The sequence below is a fragment of the Sturnus vulgaris genome, chromosome 1 (genome assembly GCF_052056855.1).
Source record: "Sturnus vulgaris isolate bStuVul1 chromosome 1, bStuVul1.hap1, whole genome shotgun sequence".
Classification (NCBI taxonomy): Eukaryota; Metazoa; Chordata; class Aves; order Passeriformes; family Sturnidae; genus Sturnus; species Sturnus vulgaris.
In genome coordinates this window covers 31,205,020-31,225,758 of record NC_142243.1, presented here as the reverse complement: position 1 = coordinate 31,225,758, position 20,739 = coordinate 31,205,020, and the positions used below count along the sequence as shown (strand labels likewise).

Genomic DNA, 20,739 nt, shown 5'->3' with positions numbered 1-20,739 from the left:
CAAGAGCAGCACAACCACTGCTAAAAATGCCATCCTTTTTGTAAAAAAGCTTTTTTTTTTTTTTTTTTTTTTTTGAGAGAGAGTTTTAGTGCTTTTATATGAAGGCTTGGTTGTCTTTCAATGTTTTACTGTTTCTTTTCTAAATATAACTGCTCAAACTTTTAGAACAAAAGCCCAGAAATTTTAATGACACAAATGAAAAAAACCCTCATTAAATCTCAGTTTTAACGGAACAAAAAGTAAAAATGTTATTTTGCTAAAAAATTCCACAATTTCCTCATTAAAAGTCATTTCTTTAGTTACATATTAGCAAAGAGGAGATCTTGAATTCTGTGTTCAAGGCAGCTACAAACCAGCAAATTTGTCCCTCAGAGATCTTTCTTACTACTGAAAAAAACCAAAGATTACTTTTTTCCCTATACAGAAATACACTGCTGAACTGAATGACCAATTTTAATTTTGTCATATTTAAATATGAATGGGGAACCTGAGGTTCTCATGTAGTTCTGTCTGACCTGCATACCCAGGGGTCATAGTAATAAATGTTACAACTCTGGATTTCATGTAATGTTTTCACCAAGAAATACAAATCTATTAAACGAAAGATAACACAAAGAAGTGTTAAAAGAGAGATACTACTAATAAAACAAGAAAACTTACTAGACCTTAGTAAGCAGAGGTATTTCACTGGTAGGCATCAGCTTTTAGTAATCTGGCATTGAATTCAGAAGGAAAACACTGGACTATTAGAATCCCGGAGAGTGCATGTGGCTGAAGCATGTCTACAGGAAGAATCATCTTTTGAAACATAAAATAAAGGAGACTAGTAGGGTTGCAGAGGGTTGGAAATGGCCTGGAGATAATATTGAGTAAATAAAACAAAAAAAAAAGAGAAAAGGTGAACATAGGACAGTAGAAAAACCAGGCATGTCTCAAAAGCACTGGAATGTCCTGGAACCACTGTGACTTCTTGCAAAGTTGAATTCACCCAAACTTCTCACCCACAGGGTGCCATGATCTCACACGGTAGGACCTGAATCAGTTTCAATAGCAAACCTTTAATGGTAATCGGGTAGGACCAAGATTTACTTACATTTATTCCTACAGCTTGAAGAGAAAGATATTTTTGGGTAGTATGTTACATGGATGAATTTGTGTTAGTCCTTCTTTTACAAATAGTTTCAGAGGAATTTTGGAGGAAGATATTACTGGTTCAGTATTTATAGCCTGCAAAAGACAAAGAAGCACACCTAACATACTCACTTCTTTTTCTTCCTAATTTTATTGTGGACAGTCTTTAATTGTACTGCCACTACTGACTAGACTTCTACCAAGAGATGATTGAATTCCTCAAAACACCCTCAAACTCCTGTCTGGACCAAACCTTTATAGATATTTCCTACAGACTAAAATTAAAAGATTTAACATCTTTTTCTTGAAAGCAACAGTTTCCAATCCACACAAAATCCACACAAAAAAGGAGCTAAACAAGTGTCCACACTGCTTAACAGAACATCTCAGCTCGTCATCCATGTGTTCTGAAGAGTTGAAAATTGTCACCATCATACCAAGGGCACAGCCTAAATCTTCCATGGTCTCTGTCTCACCTGTGCCAGCTGGTCCTGCAGGAGCATCACTCACTGCTAGGTGGAGAGCCTGGGCCAGAGTAATATAACACCTTAACATATGAAAAGGGATTGTTTGCATTGCAGTGAACTTCTACAACATCAGAAGTTTTTTCATAACTCTTAAGTTTCATGGATGATTTATTCCAAGTCTACTTTCTCGTTATAGTTTAATGTCCTAAACCACAAATTCATCCCTTCCATATTCATGTAAAATCATGGTGTGGTACTACTTGGAAAGTGCTTTTTTTAGGAAAGAAAGCAAACGACATCAACATTTTTTATCAAGGAGGAAGATCCTATCAGTGATCACATAGGACAGGAAACAGGAGGCTGTAGCTGCTGCTTTGCCGATTTCAAAGACTTGAGCCCCAGAATTTGGCTTCCCAGGTGATGGTTGCAAGCATTAAGCCAGCCAGACTGCCTGAGTGTATCTTTTTTAACAAGAAATCCCATATGGGAGTCAAAACATGCCCAGAAGAAAAAAGTTTCACTGTATGTGGTGTGAGAAAAAACCAACTGGTTTGGACTTCCACAAATGAACAAAAAAAAATGTTGCTGAAAACTCCTGAATAACCTTGGCAAAGACCTGCTCATATTCCACTTCAGATGAGACAATGAATATCTGGCTTAAGTTGTGCAAAAAAGACTTCAGTTATTATAAATGTAATGGCCATTAAAATGATACCATTTCTTAAGTATGTGCATCTACATGCACATACACTCTCAAATATATTGTCTTGATAACCTCAGCATATACATACGAGGTAGGAAAGAACTCAACTTCCAAGAATCATTTAACTTTCCATTCACTGAAACAGATAAAGCAGGCACTGTTATTTGTAGCAGTCATTACCTGTCAGTCAAAGGTGTAGTAACTTGCCAAGGGGCGTTTCCCAAGTACTCATAAAAGCACTGAAACCAAGCATCACAAATATTGGCAAAACAGTGCTTCTGGACATCATCCCATCTATGGCATACCTGTGACAGCCAAGCAAAAGCTCTGGAGCTGGAGACCTAAGAGCCATCAAAGGTTCATGATGCCACTAGGAGCTATTCAGGTGGTACAAATGCCACCCATCACAAAGCTGCAGCTGTCATCAGCAGGTCTCACACCTCATTCCTAGCCACTTATGACTAATAACTACTACGATCTATTATAAAGGATTAGATGCAGCTCGAGGCATTTGTGCTTTTATACAGATGCCAGTGTAATAGAAGATAATTTTAATAGAGCTATTACAGCAGAATGCAAGGCCTACAATGCAGTCTCTGCAAGGGAGCTGACATTTCTTTGACCACAATGAGTTTCATTTCACTCCTCAAGTCTTGTTTCTTCTAATCTGAATGCTACAGTTTTATTTCTGAGGCTCAGGGGAAAATAAGAATTCTTTTCTATTTCAATTTCAAGCCAACAGCATTAGTTTTACCTGAACTAAATTTATATATAGAGTAAACACTTTGTTTTAAATAAACATGCAAAATTTCAGTTGTCTGCACTTATAAAAAGTCACCACAGGAAGAGGAGATGTTCTGCCTCTGAAAGGAGAGCAAAACACCCTGCTGAATTACTGAAGGCAGAACAAAGTGTGAATGCAAAATATAGGTGATGCAAACATGCATCTTCTGGGCTTGAAGGCTTGCTGCTACATCCCTGCCATGAACATCTTTGGTGCAAATGGCCATGATTTTTTCATGAGCATCGGAGGAAATTCCTCCAAGCAGCATGGTAATAAAGAGCATTTAGCTCAGTGACCTGAAAAGATTTAAGTAACCCTCTAAAACCAGATGGCTTCCAGTACTGTCTACCATTATTACTACTAGAAATTACCTCTGCCTACATCATGAACTAATTCACCATAAAAACTGGCCTGTACGTACAAATTTTCTGATATTCAATATGAGATGCCAGAAGAAATCCTAGTTTTAACATAAATTTGAACCATCTCCAAAACAACAACAATCCAGGTGAGCACAAATGCTGCAGATGGTCAGCTAGGCAGGATAGGAGAACTGGATGGATAAGAAGTTGTACATGAAATGGAATTGAAAATTCTGTGGTTATAACCTCCATAGAGATATGTACCAGACTTTGCAAAATTGTACTAATTGTACAAGAACATTTATTGGCAAACTAAAAATAGTCCTTAGGAAAGATCAGAGACATTTTAAAAATAGACAAAGCAATAAAGGGATGATTACAACATAGGCTATAAATGACTATACAGAGTCATTATGTAATATGAAGTGACTGTGGAATTATTCAGGTTTCATATTAATGGGGGGAAAAGCCCAATCTCAGCTACTGTATGCAATTCTAAGGAGGAAAATATAAAAATTCATGGAAATATCAATAGAAAGATATAATGCCTTTTCTATTATAGGGAAAATTGAGACACTTCTGTCAGATATTCATGACCCCTTTAAAGTCTCTCTCCTATTCTGTATTTCCTTTCAGCAGATATTCTAGTTTGGAAAACAAAACCAAACTACTGAAAGTTTTCACAAATAGAAAGAATACTCACAGCAGGAGAAAAACATTCAGGAGAAGTTTGAGATAAAAAAAGGGTAAAGCAAAGAAATCAAATGGTACAAGGTATCCTTCTGAAATGGGACTAAAACTAAACATAGATGTACACTGTTTGGTTTGACATAAACCCAATAGTTTTGGCTTCCTTACACAAATATATAGGTGTAATATTGGTATACATACTGGATGTGTACTCTGTTCTTAGCACACCATTGTGGCAGTATATGTGCTTTTAGCTTTTGCCTCAGTTCAGAATAATCCCACAAAATCCCAGGAATTAGGATGTGATAAAAATGCCCATGAAGTAGCAGAAATTGAAGAAAAAGTAATGTTTCTTTTCTCAGTAGGTGCTGCAAAGCATTGTTTTATGTGTTATAGTAATATATTAATATGTTTACTTATTTAATATGTAAACTATACTAATATGACTATTTTCACACTGTATTTATTTTCTCTGAATTAAACAAGAAAGGAGATGTCCATACCTCCTTCTTGTGGCAATCCTTCAGGGCTGTTGCCAAGCTCTCTTTCAGCCTACCAGATGCCATTTCTACACCTGAAACCCATCAGGTTTTTGAAGCACTAAGTTCAGCCTTGGCTGGGTGATCAAAAGCTCACTGTTCTCTCTGCCTCTCTTCATAGGCCAGTATAGGCTCCATGGAGCAGAGATGTACTGCATTGTGTACAGTTTCCTCAAGGTGTAGCAACCAAGACTACACCCTTTGAAGCAAAAAAACCCCCAAGCATGCATAAATTTATGCATAATATAAATGGTATATTTTGTGCTAAAAAGAAAGGAAGTTCATATCATTAATCTTCACAAAGGATTTTCTTTACATCAGCACACTTTTTACAAACTTGAAATGAGAGTGGGTTTTCCCTCCATTTTCTCTGTCACTGTAACTTCAGTAGGATTTAGGTGAGATACCAGATATTGGTTTTTCACATGTCCACTTGAACACAGACATAGTGTCTTAGAGCTCCAAATATGAAAGTGTGGAGCCCTAGAGGAAGCATAGACAACGCAGTATTTTCTGTCTTTATGCACTCAAAACATAGCTGTATCTTGGAGAAACTCTCTATTCCCAAGAGGCAAGCTGCATGTCCATTCAGTCTGGGGCCTCCCTGCTGTGACAATCAATCATCAGAACCACAAGCAACATTGATTTTATGCAATGTGAACGCTTATGCATTCAGCACTGTTCCGAGAACAATAAGTTATTGTCCCAGAAGTTGCTGATCTGTTCTCCCTGACCTGCCACTACCCAGTTAGCACACATACTGCCTGGCCAGTTGGCAAATATGAGGCTCAGAACCAGCTGAAACCCCATTCAGCTGACAGGGGATGTGTGAGAGCACTGAAGGTTTGGAGAGGTGTGTGCTAAAGGGTAAGACAGGAGGGGATCTGAAACTGTAACAGAAGACAAATTAAAAAGAGCAGAAGAAGAGAGAAAGTATGAGAAATGCAACAAGAGGAAGACGGACAATTTATTAAATTATTAGTAAATTACACAATACTAGGGAACAAAATGTTCTGGGTTTATTATAATCTATTACTTTTTCTAAATTAATCTAATTAAAAGTAGCAGTTCATGCAATTGAAAGTGTCTATTTAATCTACATCCCAAAGAGGGCAAAATTAATGAAGGAGATTTCACATAACTCAACATATCTGATCATTAGATCTACATTTGTCATGGAACAGAACATGCTCCTTTTCTGTCCTCTGTGTCCCAAGGGCTGCATTTATATATTCCTCTGTATTATCTTGAAATTTAAGATGAGCAATATTGTCCAAAAGTTTGGTAAGATGATGGGCTATTTGCATCCAAAAACACTAGATGTATAAGGAAACCACTTACAATAGATTTGTGCCAATCACACTTATGCATGCCTCTGTTCAAGTGAATGACTCTGACTGTTGCATGATTACAACACACAAGGTTTTTATGGAGAAAATCTGGGCCAGAATGATAAATCAGTGAATAGGGTTAATTACACTTCTGTCAGTTGTCAGAAGAGGCTGAAGGCAAAGCTCAATAAAAAACTGAAAAATCTTGGAACTGTTATTACTTATGGTTAATGCTAATTTTACAAATTGCCTATTAAGGTCTAAATGCCTTTTGTAGCTACACATCTCTCCAAAGACCATAGAATTTGGAAATCACTGTCTACACAGCAGCATGCTCTATCCCTGATACCTAAAACAGAAGACTTGTTTGCTTGCCCTATATGTGTATGGAAGAAATCACTGAGATTTAGTTCTGTGAAGAATCTATGGGAGCCTACCATCATGTTTGAAGAGGTCCCATGTTCAAGCCTTCATCATTTCTGAAAGCATCAGTTCTGTTACAACTCACAGCCCTTAAAAAAAAAAGGTTTTGCCTGAAGCATACTGAGAACTGTAGCACTCAGAGAATTGATGGCTGTGGCTGGATAGTAACCAAGGCCAGGAGTATCATCTGGCTGGTAGATAACATAGTGTGAAGCTTCTGAAATACATCAAAGTGCCTGCGCTTTTGTACAGACTGGTGTCACAACACCTAGCAGATCATTGTTCAAGGGAGGAACACAGAAGGATAGCTGCAAAAACATTCCTTGTGCAAGATTCAGCAGCTCAGCCAGTAATAGCCTACCAGACACCATAGATATTTTAGTCTTACTTATCATCACTGTGCACTGCTTGCCTGAAATCTGATCAATCCATGCTAGAAGAATAGATTTGATGATCTCATTGACCTTTTCCATTTCTAATTCCTGCAAACCTACAACCCCAAAATCCAAATAAATGCAACTTCCATGTGGCTAAATTTCCAGCAAAGACAGATCGGGATTTGTAACATCTCTCATCTCTTCTTCCTGAACACCTTGTACTTGTCTTAGCTGAGGGAAAAGAAAATATTTACTACCTTCCTTAGACAAAATATTCCTATTTTCAAAGTAAATTAGAAATTTGCTCAGAACAAAGGTGCAGTTCAATGATATTATCAGCTCATAAGGTTAGCAGGAAAACTTTCCTTTCTGTAGAGAAAATGAAGTACATTAATACACAAAGAAGCTCAGCTGTTTTGGGTCTGTTCCTCTTTGAAGGATGTCTAGCAAGCCTTCTGAGAAACCAAAATAGAAGAGAGGAAAAGGTATGTGCTTGCTTTCTAAGTATACCCCCAAAGCTTTTTCACAAAAAGAGCATCTGAAAAAGTGACAGATTTTAAGGACACGTGCCTTAAATCACCTCAAAGCCAGGAATTCCCTCCCAGTTAAGGTATAAATCAGACCAAACATTAAACCAGAGCAATAATAATCCCCTATTGATATAAAATTATGGTGAACACAGCTGTAAGGAACAGAGAAGGTGGCAAGCCTTAAATGTTTCCTTTCAAGAAAAAGAAAGGGAATTTCATTCAGCCCAAGGAAACCAAGGGAATGGATCTGTCCCAGAAAAGTCCCCCAAAAGGTAAATCTGACCAGGGAAAACTCCTGTTCAGCCTTCCAAAGGGTCCAGCCTTAGCAAGTTAGGGACGAGGAAAAAAATTTCTCACCCAACAGGCAGTTATGTGCAGATAAATTTTAAAAGAAAAACCACCAAAGCAACAAATAAAAAAGTAGATAAGAATCAGCTGAGTGGGGGAGAAAATAAACCACTTTTTAAAAAGATACACATTATTTTTGATGTATGAAGAGTTAAAAACATGAAAAGACATGTTGGTATTGACACAAAAAGATCAAAATATTCAATTATATGCCTATCTGGAAAGAAAAAGAAGCCATATTTATTTTTGACTGATGCACTCTAGCTATTAGCTTGGTATTTTTCTTTCAGAAAAAAAGTGACATCTCAAGAAAGAGGTTTGTGTTGGGTTTTTTAAACTTCCTATTGCAACACCTTCCTGCAAGAAGAAACAGACTGTGACTCTATACATGGCTGCCTCTGAAGCCAGGAAGAGTGAGTGCAGGTGGGAAGTTCAAGGCATTCCTTCAAGTGTGTGGAAGGAGGACCTTGGCTGCATGAATCCACCACCTCCTGCTGCAAGTGTGAAAGCAGCACTCCCAGCTCCCAGAGAGTGGGTAGGGAAAAAGTGAATTTCATCCAAACAGAACGTATTTTTAAGACCTTTGACAATTTTGACATCATTCCACCCCTAAATAACCAGCCATGCCTCAAGTTCAGTTGGTCATGTAAAAAGCAGGAGAAATTCAGTATGTCAAATAGAAACAAATGACAAAAATGTCATCAGAACATCTCACACCTGCACAAAAAGGAAACAATCGGACAGCTTTCATTTCCTGCTTATTGCAGAACTGCACTTTAGAACATTTTGCAATCATACTGGAAATTTTACTTCTGCTAGACAGCTTCAAAGCTTTCATACACCTTGGGCTTTCTTGTAGCTTCCATCACATTTTCTTTATTTGCTATATTAGTCACCAACTGTTGAACAGAAAGAAAGGGAGCTATTTCAACTTTCAAATTTTTTTTTTTTTTACTTCACATGGTTTACTAAACTGGGACAAGAAAAGCATGGAAAAAGAGCTGGAAGAATATGCCTAATCAGCTTGTTTTAAGTTCTATTTCTTAGATGGAAAAAGAAAAATAAAGCCATAAGCACCTATTTTGACAGTGTTTAGATTGAATATGAAGGAAAAGCAAAATGAACAGAGAGGACTGCAAATATCACTGATGATACCAATAAAACTTTTCAAAAAGATAAAAATGACAGATTTTAGCAGAATTACTAATTTAGAGTAGTTGTGCTTATGCAAGCTCAATGCCTTTTTCAATATGCGCCATGAAGAAACTTATGCACGTTAAACACCACTAATCATTTCATTGCTCTTAAGATGTTCTTGTACAAAAAATATACTTTTTTGGCATATAGTGAGAGATGTTGCTGTCAATGTTTCTGAATTACAGATTTAAACAATTAGAAGTATATTTGAAATTTCAAGCACATGAGCTCCCTATAGAACATTATCTTATATTAGCTTTTCAGAACTGTACATGATGAGAACTTTCCCTGGCATCTGTGGATTGAGTTACAGGTGTATTGGCAAAAGAAAATTATGATCTTTGCTATGAAAGGATTCAGTGACTTTTTTTGGTCAGAATGAACAATTAAGGCATAATGCTTTGTGTCAGTTCAAGTGTTTATGTTGATTGTTGTAGTTACCTTTAGCCATTAATAAATAACAGACCATAAATTTGTATTTCAACCATCACTTTCCTAAATTATATGGAGCGTGCAGAAAAGATTTTTGCACCTCAGCAGTATTGCATCACTATGTGCCTCCAGGAGGTTAAAAAGCTCACAAAGAATAAATAAAAGGAGATATTAAAGACACGTGAAGAAATGACCTGCAGATCTTTGTCTCAAATTGTGACACCAGCAACTACCAATCCGTGTGAAAGGAAAATAAGGCAGATAATTGCTTTGACGAAGATACCACACGTGTTGAAATTCCATCCAAATGGAAATGGAATCTGCCATGTTTAATCTGCTTTTCCAGCCTTTCACTTGTTCAAGAACTATACCACATTTTTACTTTTCAGAATCACTTGTGTCTGAAACTAGACAAGCAAACAAAACAAAAAAAAAAGCCAGAAGAAACTCCACTAATCAAAATAATTTCTCAAGCAGAGGAAAAGCTAACAAGACAAATCAACAAATTCTCCTGCAATTGTTATTAGTGTGTATTATAAGAGAATATATCTTTAAACATGGAAAATGGACAGCATATTAATAAAGGGTTCTTAAAAATGTGAAAGAATTAAAAGCTTAGAAAGCTGGGGGTTTTTTAACTCCTACATGGAGAGAGGAATGTTTTTAGAATATATATAGTTATGCAGCATACATGTAAATTCCTAGTACTAACATGTGGAGAAAATAGAAATCTGCAATAAAGATTTAGGCAAAAAAAGTTTTAACTTGCCAAGTATATAAAGTATACAAAGTATATAAATTGATACAATAATAACATTTCTAATAATTAAAATCTTATTTGTTTGCTACCTTAAGTTTCAAGCAGTCGTTCATTGGACTTTAATAAAGGAATCTCTATTCTTTTATGCTCTTGGTAAGGAAATTCCATGGCATTCTATGTTTGGCTGATTTCTTCCAAAATCTGGGAATAATAAGAGTAATAATAACATCTGTCTATATATATCATATTTCATATTTGGAATTGAAGAGTTTATTTAAATTATATAATTCACAGTGATGGTAAACTGCACCACAGACAAGAAGTTCATTTTGCTAGGCTGTGAATTTTGATGCCTAAGTAAGTCACATGAAAATTTTCAGTTCTATGATTAATTTCTTACAACAAAATCTAAACAAACAAATAGTTTGTTACATATTATTCTGCAAAAACAGAAGAAAAAAAAAAGTACATCTCTCACCTTTTCAGTACTCAACTCTTGCACAAAATTGACAACTACATTTTGGACTTAATCTTCTACCTTTATGAAACTGGAGCCCCAGAAAGTCTGAAGAGTTCTTCTGCTACTAAAAGCCTGACTTGTAAAGAAAAGAGACAGCAGGGAGCAAATTAAGCCAATGAAAAAGAAAACGTCCGACAGAAGCACATAACAGAGTGTTCAAATGGAATCTAACAACAAAAAAAAAAAAGTTAAATGCACTCTAGATACCAGATATACTTTCAGATATGCCACCAAAGTGTGGCCTTAATCAGCCTAACAGAAATATTTCTTGATGCTATTACAGGGTTTTCTTTGTTTTGTGTTGTGCTCTGGTGCACTTTGTACATTGTAACACTAAAGGAAAGTTTATTTGCACAGCTGCCATTGAAGCTGATGTAAGATACAGACTCAGTATCTGCAGACTAGAAACCTTGGGGAGTGATGGGATATTTGCAGTATTCTGTTGCTACTTGGTAGGATTAATTAAATTCAATTTAAAACAACTTTAAAATTTTTATCTACGATTTGAAAAGATGACAGTCAATTAGTTTTTCATTTTCTCTTTGATAAAAAAAAAAAAAAATCACAATTTTGTGCTAATCCTCTTTAGGAGCTTCCTGCACTACCAAGAAGTTTAAATGTGCTTTTATTAAAACTGTATGTGACAAATCATTGGTCTATTGAAGAAAAATAGAAAAATTCTGTTACACACTCTTCTATGCTTTCAGCTTCTCAGTTTTTTTATTTTAAAAATGAAAAAAAAATTGGAAATTCATCTTCAATTTTTTTTTAATGCTGTAAAAGAATTTTATTCAAATTTTGAAAACCAACAAGTGTTCCATATTCTAGCCTATGAACTAAAACCACTAGGATTTTTTTTAATTAAAAAAAAGAATATCAGAGCTGGGTAGGTGGAGTTTACACTTTGAAGCAATTTAGGAGAAGACATCTACGATGAAGGCTGATTTTTTTTTCTTAAAAGACTAATAAATGGGCATGCAATACAGATACTTTACATCTAAATGAAAAAAATACATAATCAAGAAGAAACTTTAAGTTTCTGTTTCTCAAACCTGCTAGGTTCAAGACTTTGTATTCAACCATTGTACTGTCTGTAAGGCACAGCTGTAGTGTCCTGCAAATAGTCTGGGGAGTCTTTGTTGTTATTTTTACTTCATAGTTCTCTTGTCTCATTGGAATTTTCTTCTGCAGGGCTACTGTCTACAAAACATTGAAAAACTTCAAGCAAAAGAAGTGCCCTCCCTTTAAAATGAGCACTTTCCCTGCAGCTCCCAACACTCTGGAGCTATGTCTATGAGCAGAGCAGATGAACCTCTGCAAATTCCACCTGTGAAAGTGATTGTGGTCTGGAGGGGTCTGTCATAAACCCCCACTCTCTTCTTTTATTTCTCATACTGCCTCAACTCAGAGAGGTGACAGTATGATTTTACATATAACTCCACAGGGGCTGGAAATTCATTCAGAAAAACAAAGTTTTAAAGGAAAGCCCCCAAAACAAAGCATGTTCCAGAACATTCAGCTTGGACATGAGCAATAAACCCAGCAAAACATCCAAGTGGGTGGGAAGAGTGAGGAAGGGGTGGCACTGAGACAGATAAATTGCAGAAATAGACGGCTGTGGAACCTGCCTTGGCAAACCTTCTGAGCTGCACATCCATCTGTTCCACATTAATCTCCCTCCACTGGGTTTTAGTCCAATCATCAATGCTGCCCTGAAACAGAAAGAACAGATAAAAGCATCAACAACATTTGGTAAAGACAAGTTTCTGCTGCAGAACAGATAAATGGATGCAGGGGAAAGCTCATCCTACAGCAATAGCTCACAGACCTTAATTTTTTCCTACACCACCATTACTTAGCAAGCACACATAATAATCCAGCTTCTCTAAATTTGACTCAAAGGCCAAGCATTTTAACAGTTTCATGTTTCAGTATCTGATAAAAACATACATGCACAACTTTCTTGTGCTATTAAATGCCCAGCTGTATCAACAGGTAACATACAGGTGTACCTGGGAGATTTTGGGAATATGCCCTGCAACTCCTCCTGAGGGTGCTACAAACAAAATTACAGAAGGAAGATCTGGTATATGTATTCTTAAACTTGCCTGTGAAAAGCAGCATCTTGAGGGAAACAAAACTTTGCAGGACTAATTCCCCATACAGGTCTGTACACTGGCTTTTCTGGACTCTTACTTCTAGATTTGTAGAAATTTCTAATATACAGACCTGAGTTCTGAATTAGATTTTATGGATTTCTGAATTTTTACTGTTACTTTAATTAATCAAGCAAGTTCTGGGTATTAAGAAAGCTCTAAAGGAAACTACAAAGTTTGTTTTGCTTTGGGATTATCTTGAAATTGGTTCACTTGGGAACAGAGATATTTTTATTCTGGGTATCCTAAAACATAGCAATTACTATTTCAAAAACAAAAGGAATAGTAAAATCTTCAGCATTTAATTTTTTTTAATAAAAATGATAGCACTTCTAGGATCAAAAATATAACATTCAAATATATTCTAAATTTATATGTAATTTTAAGAAAAATCTTACATTAATATAAACATGAATATCTCACATTTTCTTGAGCAACTGCACTTCTTGTCAACATTGTTTCACGTGCTTATAGCCTAGAATAGATACTTCAAATAGTTCTGTAGATAGATTCCTGCATTAGAAACATTTATTTTTCCAGCATCTCAAGCTCTTGATTTGCCTGGAAGAGGGAAGGAACTCTCAAAGGACAATTGTAGGGTATATTGAGCTTAGCTGTCAGTGAAATCTATAGGTCCTGCATATATGATTCCAGATAAGAAAAGCTGAGAGAATTATGGCAAAGAGGATACAAAGCTGCATTTGCATTGCCTCTGAAAGCACCCTAAAGGACACAAAGGACTCTTTATTGAAACCACAAAAGAAAAGATGCACAGAAAGAAGTTAGCTTATATTCTTGTATTTTTTAACTTATTAAACCACTTCTTAAAGTCGTATAAATGTTAACAAAGTCCTCTCATGATGTTTTGAAAAAGAGCCACTTAATAGTCCACTTTAGGCTACTCTACTCAAGAGCACATTTTGCTGACTGTGAAAGGAACATGAGAAAGTATTCTGAATTTTTAATTTTTTTTTTTTGTGAGCATATATAACACTTGAAGAGAAACAAGAAACCTGAATTTGGTGGCATTAGAACTGTACCAGCATCATGGAAAAAAAAAAATTCTTCATAACCAACAAACAACAAAACCCCCCCAAAACACCAGTAAAAAACAAAAACTCTCCAAAATAATCTCTCTCAAAAAAAACCAAAAAACAACCAAACAGTAAAAACGAATAAAAACCCCAAAAGACCCAACTCACAAACATTTTAATGTCTACATTGAAATATCACTAACTTTTGTGCTGAAATATTACAAGCAAATATGTTTTTCTGAGAATCCTCATCACCTTATTGAGATGAACATATGGGTTTTCTACAGCAAACTGAAAGGGAGTTTCATTTTAAATCTTTCTCTGAATTCCATCTGCTTACCCATGAAGAACAGGTAATGTCACTTGTCACTGATTATGTTCTTATTAAGAAAAACAGAAATAAAAAGGACTGATCTCAAAATTCAACATATGTCAAGTAAAGTGCATTTTTTTCTGATTAACTGCAATGTCAGATGCCTGAAGAGGAATTACTCTGTGCTACACTGACAGAGCTCTGTTCTTAGTGATATTCCATTCTTTGGGCAGTTCCTATTTAACAGAGTAACATTTTCTTTAAACAAAATATATCACACATGGTAGAAATACCAGTAAGATCTGTGTATTAACAGTGAAAATATTCCAGCATATACTTATGAATGTTTATGAATAAGAAATTAGAGTGGATGAATTATTAATCAAAACTATACTATATGCCATAGCTTCTATTAAAATTTTTGTCAACTGGAAAAAAATTCATTATACGGATCATTGGTAATTATAAACTATTTGAACTCAATAAACTCCGTTATTTTATGTGCAATCACATAAAACTTCATTTTAATTAAGCCGGGAATTTTCGACATAGTAAAACAGTGAGTTCTATTCCTGCTGCTTTAACACACTTACAAATACATAAAAATGACCTGGAAATAGCTTTCTCGGTCTCCAGACCTCCCCAATATCTCCCCAAGAAAAAAATATTCAGTAAACTACTTGAAAAAAAAATTCTATCAGGATCAAAAAGGTACCTTCTTTTTGGGGTTTATGTCTGTATCAGAAAGGGGGTTTATGTCTGTATCAAAAGAACAAGAAAGGGAAGCTTGAATCTGAGTCACTTCAGAGTAACTGAGCTAAAGGTACACATCAAAAATCCTACAAAAAATACTAGACCAGTTTGGCACAGAAACAGAAATTCCACCATGGACTGGAAACCTCACTGATACTGGAGAGAAGTTCTAATTAATTGATGAAAAACATTAGTTTAAGCCTACTCTATTTAACAGAATTTACAGTGCAGTGCATATCCCAAAAAAGACAAATAAAGCTCTCTCATATGCAGATGCTGCTCTTAAAACAATAGTTTAATAAGTTTTTCTTTCAGTGTCAGTAGGAAACAGTACAGCTGTTGTGCTTTCCCATCTATTCTTCTAATCTGATTTTCTTAATTCAGGTAATTCCCCCAAATTCACTTGCCACTCACAAAAATTATAATTGGATGTGTGGCAGAATATATAGGGAAAAAGGTGGCTGAGGATGTCTGTAAGACAGCACCACCTGACAGCCATCAAATTCTACCTTTTGAATCCATATTTAAACAGTCCCAAACTACTGCTACCTGTGAAATGGAAGGCAAAGTAACACAGACACTCACTGCAGTTTCTATATGGGTCTGGGAGGAGGTTCATGGAAGTGAACATGATTTGGTCATTATTAAGGAAAAAAAAAATCAGCAAAAAATTACTATGGGCCCCATTAGAACAAAATACAACACCTGTTTTTGAGCTGTTTTTCCATCATTTACATAAAACAAGTCTTTAAAGAACAAAAGAAAAGGTACACACACCTTACATATCCCACAATCAGGAAGTTTTGTAAAATTGTTCCTTTTCTAATATATAGCTAAAGCAGAATCTGGAATGTTGGGTTGGTTCAACATCAGCAAATATTTACCTCTCTCAATCTGCAAATATTTACCTCTCAATAAAGGGATAGCCTCTGTCTAAAGGGAAGGAAGAAACAGTTCATCTTATCCTTTCAGAAGCCTCAACACAATGACTTTTTGTTTACTTTGCATTTAACCTCAGACACGAAGGCATTAAAATTCCATTTTAATGACTGAAGTATGAAAAATTATACAGGAGACATCATTTAATTAGTATTCAGCAATCTAGGAGTAAGGATTTAAGGGCTTTTTGAAGTTTGAAAAATTAAAAGAAGCATTGTATTTTACAGGGTAAGAGCTGACTGTTATTATCACATTCCTGCCTGTGTCTCTGGAAAAGCCATTTACTACAGTAATGACCTTCTCTACTGTTTAAATAAAGAACTCTTCCCTGAGCAGGTATAGGGCAACTAGATTTCCTGACTGGAAAAGGCAAAAAGCCTGATGAGTAGCAGCTGAGGGAGCTGGGGCTGTTTAGCCTGGAGAAAAGATTGGATATTAGGGAAAAATTTCCTCACTGAAAGGGCTGTCAAGCATCAGAACACCCTGCCCAGGGAAGTTGTTGAGTCACCATCCCTGGAATATCCAAAAGGCACATAGATGTGGCACTTAGGGACATGGTTTAGTGGTGGACTTGGAAGTGCTGGGTTTGAAGTTGCATTTGATGATTTTAGGGGTCTTCTCCAACCTGAATGATTGCATGGTTCTATAAAAACATGTAAGGCTTAAGATTCTAAGATTCATTCATACCCTAGAATATTACTGTCATTTTTTGACTATGAAGCCAAAGGCAAACCTCAGTTACATATTTAGTTACAGTTCTAAGTACACACCTTAGGATCAAAATTTACCATCAGGAGTTGGTTTTGAGAATTATGCTCAATTAGTTTGGTTTAAATTAAATTGACAAATTTAGTCCACCTGAACATTCCATTTACTGCATGGTCAAGTACTGGTCAAGAGATTTCAACTTCTTCACATATTTCTGAGAAATAAAGGTATTTTCTGGACTTTCTAAGAATCTGCAAGGCAAAAACACACACCTAATCAGTTTGTTTTTTTTTTTTTCTTCTACTGATAGAACCTCATGAACAAATTCTGGTGGAAAGTTTTAGTTTTCCACTTCTTGCATGCTATTAGCTATGTCAGTTTTCAACGTTGGACTCATTATAACTCAATAATTTAATTTATGTGTGTCTAAAACTCTCACAGGAGCTTCCATCCTCTCTGCTCCCACCTGAAAGCATGTTTGCTTAACATCAGGACAAGAGGGAGGGACAGAGCACAGTTTTCAAATAACTTGGATGTCTAGGTCCCCATAAGTATCTTTGAAGGTCTTGTCCCCATAGAACAATAAAACTTTTTATGGACTCCTATGAAAAGTAAGGCCAAAATATCTGTACTTGTTTCCTTCTGTTCTTTAGAACATTTAAGCTTTCCCAAAGTAACCAGCTTTTTTGGTAATGATTTATTTGTAACCTTCTTCTCATCCCCTCACTTATTAGATATAAATTCAGGTATTATGAACCAGCAGAAAAAATGTGGTTTTGTTTTTGTATTGCTCAATACCTTTTTAACGTGCTCATCAGTTTTGTCTGCAGTTATCTAGTTCTTCACTAAGTAATTGCAATGAAACATTGAAATTTGGGCTAATTATCTCCACAGATAGGTTTTTTTTTTAGAAAGCTTCCAAGATGGTTGAAGCTTGAAATGAAAATAAAGAGAAAAAACCCAAACAGCAGAGAAAGCAGTAGAGTTCTCTTTCTGTACCACCCTCAACATGAATTCTCATCCAAAATATTTCTGAAGTACAGACATTGGCACTGTACCAAGCTATACTGTTGGTATGTGTCATGTGCTTACCGACAAAAAACATATTTCTAAATATGTTCTTGAATTGTCCCCAACAGAAGAATTCTAGAATGCTAAAGAGTGACAGATTAGCTCAGATCCTATAAAGTATGGAACTAGGCTTTCCAGATCTAGAGATATACCCTGCACTCTTGATACTTTCTAAATCACAGAATATTCTGAGTAGGAAGAGAAACATAAGGATTGAGTCCACCTCTTAAGTGAAATTCTATCCTGTATTTTTCTAACTTGTTTGTTTTCTCCCATTTTTTTCCCTCAGATATATTCTCCCTCATAAGCCACTAGGCTTTTCCTCCTGAGTCTCATAAAAATTCCAAGTCTTACTTATAAACTAATAAACTTATAAAACTTATAAATTTTCTAGAGGGAAAAAAGCACCTATTCCTGCAAAAGTTTACCAAATAAGTGGCAAGCAGTTATGATTTCTTGAAGCTGCCTTCCATTCTCATTGGTAAGTGTAAAGTTAAGACAAGCTATCTGCCTTTTGAAAGAGGAGATGTAATAATGTATGTATTATCTGAAATCAGTGAGAAAACAAGTTTGGAAACAAACAGGGTAAACATTAAACAATAATTTAATTGATATATTTATCATTATTTGATAATAATTAACAATGTCAAAAGTGTCAACTTAAGGAAAATTAATTTATTCAAAATTAGTAGCTAAATATTCATTATTACTGCCTTATACCCACAACTAATTTGCAATACTCTGCCACTGTTTGAGTATAATACAATGTCATAGAAATGTATGTCTAAAAGTGACTTCAAGTGTAATTAGTCCATGTTCCTGCTCCAAGAAGAGGTTTGCTACACCTATGCAATTTGCAAAAGAGGTTTTCCTAGCTCTTCCTGGAAGATTTTTCAGTAATGAAAAGCCTGTCACCTCCTCTAGCAAACTGTTCTAGCAATTCATTAATTCTTGCAATAAAGTGGTTTTCTCAATCAGACTTGAACCTTATACACTTGAAATTAAGTTCAGTATATTCTGGGTGTAAAGAATAGACAATTTCCTTCCTGTATGCAGAAATCTTTATTGTATTTGGAGATTTATGCCTGTCCTCTCTCTTCTTCAGCCTCAGTGATCATCAACAGATCCCTTTTTCCTGAAGTGTAATGCCTGAGCACAATACTCCACTAGAGGCTTCATCAAGGCTGATAGAAAGGTCAGATTTCACATCTTTGTGCCTTTCAGGACAATCACTCATTTAACACATACTTGACTCTTTCATAATAGCATGATTTCACTTACTCATGTTTGACATATGACAACTCCTAAATCATATTTTGAGGAACTAACCAGTTTCTAATGTAACTAATGTTTCTAATCAGTTCTTTCCCATCTTAAGTTTTCATTATTCCTGTGTAAGAATGATACATGCTCCAGCTATCCAGGTTAACTGTGCTACACTGGATGGAGAGCCTGGACACACCTGCCATCCATGGAATCTCTGTGCAGACAAATGCAAAATAAAGAATGATAGTGAGCTGAAAGTCTCCCCGTTTCTTTGAATTGCTTTTTAGATCTGGCTTTAGCTATGGGTTAACACTGGAAGGAGCCTGCAGTCAGAACATCACTAAAGCAAGAACAGAATCACAGAACACAGTTTGATTCCCAGCTGAAATATATATGTCAGTATTTCAAGCCATTCAATTCACAAATATCTTAACTAAAGCTGTAATTTTAGCAATACACAAAACTGTCTTGCTAATAATAAGAAAAGATTTTCATGTATATGGGTACTGGCTTTGAACACAGATGCTAAACTAGAACAGTCATGAAATCCTATACAAAACTGAGACAACACATCTGTCAAGATCCAGTGTTTTGGCTTTTAAATCAGTATAATCATCTTCAAACTCCTGTAATGTTAAAAAAAAAAAAAAAAAAAAAAGAAAGTATAAAATCCATGTTTTTCCAATGGCAGAAAAATCTGATGGATGGCATATGGTAGAGCTAAACACACAGCTCACCTCTATAACTGAACACACTCCTGAGATTTTTCAGTACTGTTTTAACCAGCAAGCAATGACTGATACTAATAACAGTGATAGTTGTTTTGGTTTTTTTAGCGGAAACTGAGTTAGTAACTGAAGCATTTTCTCAAATATACAGATTAATTTTGAACAACAGTTTAAGATATAATGCAAGTATCCGACTGCAAAAATCAATATGTGTGTAGTAGAGACACCTTTGTTTAAGAAGCATAGTCAGAGGGATAGCCATCTATATTGCCCCTTACTTCTATGCTGTTTCTTAATGTTAATCCTCCTGTTAAATAAAGATCTTCTTGACAAGTTTTTATAAGGCCAAATTATCTGTATGTATTATCATTAAGAAGGCTATTATGCACATCAGACTTCAGCTACTCAAATACTTGAAGTCGACTCACTGAGTAAACAGTATCTTTTGACTCTGAATCATTGTTACATTTAATTAGGTTGTCTTAATCCACAGCTACATGTATCAGGCAACAGAACAACAGTCATTCTCTATTGCACAGATGTACTCTAGTAATACTCAAGGTAAGTAACCATGTTCACAGATGACGACTTTTGGAAAAATATTAGGGCAGAAAATAGAGGCGCATATTAATGCAAGTGCATGTTGGCTCTAAAGGGAGAGCTCCAGCACCTTTTGCTTTGTTCCATTAGCAACACAAACACCAACATGCAGCATGTACAAGTAAAACTACGCTTGCTACTTTGCCAAATATATTAAACATTAATCATCCCTGAGAATTTTTTTCTTTGCAGCTTGTCTGTATCTCTTTTCTATTACAAGCCTCTTGAAAAATAAAGAAACGAATAGAAGTATCAGTAGCCAAGGCGGACATTGAAATAAAAACCAGCATCTTTGAATAGGCATATCAAATTAACTTGTTTATTTATGAATCTTCTTCCTTTCTAACTCCCTCCATCCCTCAACTAACATGGGTTTTGTTTGTGTTTTTTGTTTTTGTTTTTTTTTTTTTTTTTTTAAATACACACTCATATATACATAAGACCCATGACAGGATGAACTACTGCACTTCTCCAATGCAAATAAAGGAACTTAGATATAGTTCTGTGACTAAATTAGAATATATTTGCTTTTAAGGATACACATATTTAACTCATCAATAATCCATTTAAGACAGTA

At 35.5% G+C, this 20,739-nt stretch overlaps 1 protein-coding gene across 1 annotated transcript in view; it reads right to left on the bottom strand.

The window, feature by feature from the left end:
- Positions 1-20,739, bottom strand: part of DNAH11 (dynein axonemal heavy chain 11) — a 138,108-nt gene that overhangs the window by 101,837 nt on the left and 15,532 nt on the right. Inside the window, exons 6-10 of the mRNA XM_088162916.1 lie at positions 12,223-12,306; positions 10,553-10,666; positions 10,164-10,275; positions 8,496-8,584; positions 661-1,227 (exon numbers count right to left, since the gene is read on the bottom strand). The gene's annotated coding sequence lies outside the window, so the exon portion shown is untranslated. The remainder of the gene's footprint in view (positions 1-660; positions 1,228-8,495; positions 8,585-10,163; positions 10,276-10,552; positions 10,667-12,222; positions 12,307-20,739) is intronic.